This window comes from Salvia miltiorrhiza, chromosome 8 (assembly GCF_028751815.1).
Source record: "Salvia miltiorrhiza cultivar Shanhuang (shh) chromosome 8, IMPLAD_Smil_shh, whole genome shotgun sequence".
Lineage (NCBI taxonomy): Eukaryota > Viridiplantae > Streptophyta > Magnoliopsida > Lamiales > Lamiaceae > Salvia > Salvia miltiorrhiza.
In genome coordinates, this window is record NC_080394.1 from 27,557,834 (window position 1) to 27,565,485 (window position 7,652).

A 7,652-nucleotide genomic window follows, 5' to 3' on the forward strand; every position below is an offset into this window, starting at 1 on the left:
TCTTAGGCTCAATAATGCCTAGAATAATAGGATGATGAACATGACAGTAATTGTGAAGCAAGTTACGTGCCGTGTCCGTCATACCACGAATATTCCAAGCGAGAATATTCATTGAGAAAGGTGGATATTATCGTCCTCCTCCTGAGGATCATAATCATCATCCACCATATCACCCCATTTTCGTAAAGAAGCTGTGTCCATACTTTTACCAGCGGCAGAAGAGGTTTGAGAGATAAGGAACTCTGAAATTTGTACTCCTTTATCCACCGCTTCCTTAACCAAAGAGTTAAACTCCGTCGTGGTCCCCTGAAGTTGTCCAACCTGATCCCCAATAGTAGCGGCCTGATTGTGTCTTAGACGATCTTTCATAGTCGGAGTTGCTGTGCGCACCAACTGTTCGACAGTTTGCTTAGGCGGCCTACCCCGCCCCCGTTTGATTGGTACGGCTTCAATCATCTCGTTTGTAGTACGACTAATGGCACCAACTGTTTGACAGTTTGTCTCCTGTTCTTGCCTTTCACCAGCACTATCAGCCTTTTGATTTTGAGTTAATGATGTTTCTAAAATCTGCACTTTCATCATGTTTCCTAAGGCCACCTCCTTATCAGCAAAAGTACCCGTCTCAGTGCTCTTGTTATTACTTGCATCTTCGGGTATTATCAGTGGTACGGTGTTCGAATCAGGAACGGGTTTGCACGCAGCTGCAAGCAAATCAGGTCCGGACAAACCTTCTTTACGCTGGGGCAAATTCTGTGCCCCATCTGTCTGACGAAACTCCTCAGGGGGAGCTGTGGATGCTCTAAATGTTAGTATAAGAAGATTTTTTTTTTCAAAGATTTGTAAATTGTATTTTAATTCAATATTCGAATGTTATACTCATCATTTCATTTTTTTGTGTTTTTAATTTAAGAACTTGAGATAAATATTTAGACATAAAAGTTAAAAAATAATACTCCCTCCATTCACTAATTCATGACCTAGGAGAAGAAACACGGATTTTAAGAAAAATTGTTGTTTATTAGTTGAGTGGAGAAATGAACCCACAAAGTGTGTTATTTATTAGTTGAGTGAACAAATGGACCCACAAAGTGTATTGTTTATTACTTGAGTAGAGAAAATGTCTATTATTTATTGGAACCCACCAATTAAAAAATGTATAAATAATTATTAAAAATGGATAGAACATGAATTGATGGACGGACCAAAAAGGAAAGTAGAACATGAATTGATGGACGGAGTGAATTACTATTTAAAATATATATATATGCATCCATATCACTTTAAGAATTGTATATTAATTATTACTAGTATGTGTCCGCTCGTGCGATGCACGACCATCATCGAAATTGAACGATAATTTAAATAAATAAATAAAAATGTTAAACATAATATATATATATATATATATATATATGTAAGTAAATATAAACATAAATGATCTCAATAAAAAATAAATTATTCACAATATAATCTCAATAAAAATATTAATCTGAAAACATTCAAATTTTCAATTATTGAAATAGCAATTAATTGATTTAATTGATAATGTGTATAAATTTATAAATGATGAAATATCAAAAGCAAGTATAGATGATAATGAGTATCATTATGGATCATATAATATTCTAAGATGTACAAAACTATTTATTTACAAATAGTATAACTATAGTTTAATATAGTTTTCGAATACATATTTAAATCATATTTATGAGGTCATTTTGTTTATGCTCAAATTTTAAAATAAAGTTACTATCAACGTATACATTTTTTTTTCAATTGGAAAGTGAAAAAATAAAGGGTTTAACATGAGATATGTGTCGTTCATTTTCCAAAATAAAATGTATACAATTTCAATAAATTTAAATAAATGTGCTACTAAAAAAATCAAACTCTTCAATTTACTTTTATTTTTTATTTTTAAAGAAAATCGATATTGGTTCTCTAATTACTGATTTTCCAATGAGTAATTTTGAAGCTTAAAAATTCGATTTTTAAGATATACTATATATTAGTTATTTATCTACAAATTTATATTAATATAAAGTTGACCTTTAAAAAAATATTTTTAAGCTAAAGATTTCTAAAATGAACAAATAAGTTTCATCATTGTAATTGCATTAAATTGATATAATAAAAATATAAATAGTAAAATATAAAAAATACTATATAGTAAAAACATAAAAAATAAAATAAAAAAATATGGAAAAAGGAATGAACAAAGAACCGTGACATTTTATCCTCACAAGGCTCCCGGTCCGGATGGTTTCCCTCCGTTCTTTTTTCAGAAATTTTGGGGCGAAATTGGTGACTACGTTACTAGTGAAGTTCTTCAGATTCTTAATGGGAAGAAGAGCATTACGCATTGGAACAAGACTCTTATTGCCCTTATCCCAAAGACCAAGAAGCCGACAGACATGAAAAATTTCCGCCCGATTAGCCTTTGCAATACGACTTACAAGATGGTGGCTAAAACCCTCGCGAATAGACTTCGCACGGCCTTACATTGGGTGATTGATGAGTCTCAGAGTGCTTTTATACCAGGACGTCTTATTTCAGACAATATTATCCTGGGATATGAATGTATGCATTGGATTCGAAACAAAAAACAAGGATCTGAGAGCTACGCGGCGGCTAAACTCGATATGAGTAAAGCCTATGATAGGGTGGAATGGAAGTTCTTGCGTGATATGATGGTGATTCTCCGCTTCCCTTTACCTTTGATAGATCTTGTGATGCAATGCATAGCCACGGTGCAATTCTCGTTCGTCATTAACAGCAAGGTGTATGGGAACCTCACCCCAACTCGCGGCCTGCGCCAAGGCTGCCCTCTCTCACCCTTTTTGTTTGTTATTTGTGCGCAGGGGTTCTCTTCTTTGCTTCGGAGTTTCGAGAATCAAGGCCTTTTTAGTGGGGTAAAAATGACGCGTAATTGTCCTACTATCACGAATCTTTTCTTCGCCGACGATAGCCTCCTTTTCTTTAGAGCTTCGGAGGAGGTAGCTCGAAATTTCCTTTCTGTTTTGCAGAAGTATGAGAAGGCCTCAGGACAAACTATTAACTATGAAAAGTCGGCGATTACTTTTAGTCCCAATGCAAAGGACGTGGATATTGAGAAAGTTACACAGACGCTCGGGATCACTGAAACGGCAGGCCACGCTGTTTATTTGGGGCTGCCCACTTTCATTCCTCGACAAAAGAAGCTCCATTTTGATTTCATTCGGGATCGTGTTGTGAAAAAATTACAAGGGTGGGAACAAAAACTCTTTTCGGCGGGGGGAAAGGAGACTCTTCTTAAATCTGTTATTCAATCCATCCCGACTTACACTATGGCTTGCTTCCGGGTTCCAATTGGTGTGTGTTTGGATATTGAAAAGGCTTGTGCTCAGTTTTGGTGGGGCGACACTGATCAAGGTCGAAAGATGCATTGGGCTCGATGGGAAGTGCTCTGTCAACATAAATCAAAAGGCGGTCTAGGCTTTAGACAACTCGTCCCCTTCAATCAGGCTTTACTTGCGAAACAAGTGTGGAGGATCATTAAAAATCCGACGTCTCTTCTCGCTCGAGTGCTCAAACAACGGTATTTCCGCAATGATGATATTATGGAGGCTCGCATTTCCTCGAACAGCTCGTATGTTTGGCGCTCTATTTGCTGGGGCAGAGAGCTTTTGAAAAATGGCCTGAGATGGCGTGTTGGAAATGGGGACAAAATCTCAGCTTTCTCCGACTATTGGATTCCGAGTTTGGGTAGATGGCAACCGGCCCATTTAGCTGCCGATGATCAGAATTTGAAAGTGAAGGATTTTATTGGGGCAGATGGAACGTGGCAGAGGGCGAAACTTGTGAACTTCTTCCCTGCTTTCGTTGTGCACGCTATCTGCTCGATAGAATTACCAAAAGAAAAAAAGGATGACTCTCGCTTATGGGTTTTTGATGAAAAAGGAAGATTTGGAGTCAAGTCCGGGTATCTCTGTGCTGTCAATTTCTACAAGCCTCAAGAGACTTCGTCGCGAGCTGAATCTTGTAATTGGTGGAAACACTTCTGGGCACTGCATCTTCCGCCGAAAGTTTTGCACTTTGCTTGGCGGGCTTTGAATGATTTGATCCCTGTTAATGCTAACTTAGCTCGACATCATGTTCCCACAACGACAATCTGCCCATGGTGCAATGTTGATTGGGCTACTACGAGCCACAGCCTCCTTTGGTGCAAGCAAGTCCGTGAAGCCTGGAAAGGGACTGATCTCTGGCAACTGTTAAAACCGTTCAAGAAACTTGATTTAAGGGATCTCTGCAGGGTGGTGGCGGATCATGATGGGGATGAAGGTTTGGAACAATGGCTCTTCCTCCTTTGGCTTGCTTGGAAGTTTTTATGTGAGCTCAAACATGGAAAGAGGGGGCCGAATGACACCCTGAATTTTGGTGAAGGATTGCGAATGTTGGAAACTTACCATAAAGCTCGGGAACAGACTCTCATTGAACACCGACTTCTTCCAGCTGAGGGAAAAAGGTTCTGGTACGCTCCACCTCCCAACGTTTTGCGTGTTGATGTTGATGTGGCTTATCTTGAGGAGGGTGTTTGTGTGGGTATGGGGTTTATCATCAGAAATGTTCTGGGAAAATGTAACACCCCGATAATTTAGATTTATTTTATAAGTTTAATTAATAGTATTTTCTTGTATAGCTTATATTTTTTTTAATAATTACATGATACATATAGATATGCACCATTAATTTTATCTAGATTATTATTATTATTATTATTATTATTATTATTATTATTATTATTATTATTATTATTATTATTATTATTATTATTATTATTATTATTAATGATTCCTAATAGAACTAGAACTCTTTAAAGATTAGTATAAATATGAGATCAATTTTCAAACCCTAAAAACACACACACCAGAACTCGAAGCAACAAGCAAAACCGGTACATGCTTCTTTCTGTTATATTTTTTTTCCGCAAGGTTTTAGCTAAATTTCCTTAGTTTTTTTTTCATACAGTGGTCTTCGAAACTTTATTAGTAATTGGTATTACATGTAAACTAATTAATTTCTTCTTTCATTAAAAACGAGGCTGCATCAGAATATTTTTCCACCTGTTTTCTTTTATTTTAAGTTATACCAATCAAACTAATATTAATTTGTCTTTATACATATTTGAGTAGGCAATGAGTTTGACTTATTAGTTATTTTAAATCCCTTTCCACTTGATGGTGGCTGTCGAAAATTTTATTAGTTAACTAGGTGATTTTTTTGATTAGTTTAGATTACAATATTCATGTAATTATTTTAATTTGCTATTTTGAGGACTAAGTTATTCTAAGAATGAATTTTGGTCAAGGAGAATATTTATAGATTAGCTAGTTCTGGTCTCCAGAATGCATACTATCCTATAACTTTTAATAATTTTAATTGTAGCTTATTAATCGTAAGTATAAATATATATGAATGATTGTACAATTTTACTTATAGAATTTTAGATTAAAGTTAGTAATTGAATTTATGTGATTAGGTGCGGCGCATTTAAGATTTCCTTTCCGGATTTAATTGCCTACGACTTTAAGGTGAGGGATTATATGCTTGTTGTTATATTCATGTATGTTTGAATATGCTTGTAGTTCATGTTTGATTATACTTGTTCAGCCATGTAGAAATACATGTTCAGAATATCATGTTCAAGTACATGATCAGAAACACAGAATATCATGTTCAAGTACATGATCAGAACGCAGAATATCATGTTCAAGTACATGATCAGAAACGCAGAATATCATGTTCAAGTACATGATCAGAACGCAGAATATCATGTTCAAGTACATGATCAGAAATTTAGAATATCATGTTCAAGTACATGATCAGAAATTCAGAAACACTCAGAATTAAGTATATGTGTATGACAATGTGAATTATTTGCATGTTTAAGCGTATGTGAATATGTGCATGGTTTCTCACTGAGTGTATTTTCAATATGCTCACCCCTTACCTTTTCAGTTTTTCAGTTTTGGAGTCGAGGTGGCCATGGAAGTCGAGAATGACTAGAGATTTAGTATTTCCATAGAAATTTAAGTTGAACATGTCACTTTCTTTTAGTTTATCTTTTTCTTCCATGTTACTACTTTGATTTCGGAAAGTTGATTATAAATTAGTTTAAATTTTGATAGTCAAGGAATTTTATTTTTAACTATTAGTTCTTCAAGATTTTAGTTTGAAAAGTTTATGAAAATTGGGGCGTTATAGAAAACCTGTGGCAGCTGGGTGCCAAAGGATGGGTTTCACACCAACGGTTCTTCTTGCGGAGTTACATGCTATCTTGGTGGTTGTGGGATTTTGTCTGGAAAATGATACGGGACCAGTGGTTGTTTACACGGATTCACTTCTGGCGACTCATGTTCGCCAAGAATCTCACTTTGGCACCGAGTCTCTCTGTGACGAACTCTGGGATGCTTTTGTTCATGCAAGGACTTACATTGTTCTTGATTTTCTTCACGCTAGACGTGAGGCAAACCGAGCAGCTCACGAGCTTGCTCGTTTCTCTTTTTCTTCTTCTGATGCTTTTGTTTGGAAGGTCGATTTTCCTAATTGGCTTCTTGACATTGTACATGTACATTCGGATTTGAATTAATATATGCTTATCCTTTCTCTCAAAAAAAAAAAAAAGAACCGTGACATTTTAAAAAATGAGAAATGAGAGAGGAGATGATAGAGGAGAGAAGAGAGAGGAGAGAGAAAAATAATTTGGTGACTTTAAACTATAATAACTTATTGGTTTTAAATTTATTTTTTATAATTTTTACATCAAATTAAAGATATCGTCATTATCTTTAATTTAACATCCATATTGAATATTTTTTTATAAATTAAAGTTGATGATTTTAAAAGAGAATCAAAACTATAAGAAGAAAAATAAAATGAGAGAAATTTTTGTGGAAAAAAGTTTATGTTAAACTCCTCTTTTATATTATATATAGATATCAGTCAATATTAAAATATTAGTATTTCTCATTCAACTGCTTGTGTTTGCTTATTACACCATCAAAGCTAAGAGTAATGCTTCAAATAGTGAAGTCGGGCAATTTATCTTTAAAAAAAAAAAGAAATTAGATTAAAATTTCGAGGATAGGGTTAATAGTACGTTTTGTAGTTCGTGGAAATAGGATATTTTGTTTTCAATTTCCAATAGCAGTTTTTAGCTAAAATAATGTTTGAAATATTGTTTATTTATGCATGTATTTGTTTGTTACAAAATAAAATTATTAAGAGAAATATAGTTGTTACTCACTTCATCGACGAAGATTGTAAGATGGAGTCAAAGGCACAAATTTTAATAGTTAATTGAGAAATATGAATGAAATATAGAAGATGGTCCACCAAAATTGAGTGGAGAAATGGATCCATTAAAATTGATGTATTAAATGATTGGATATTTTGTAAATATTGAGTGTGAATAAAGATTAAAATATAAGGAATAATTTCCAAAAAAGGAAGACATGCAATTTTTCTGGACGGACGAAACCAATTGGTTATCGAGTTCACCACCACAGTCATGACTGCAAGATGTATTCTAGAATTTCTCCTCGTGTAATTATTTTAACTAAACTTTCTTCAAACTATTTTTTTTTTAGACCAACAGAAACATTCAATTAAGC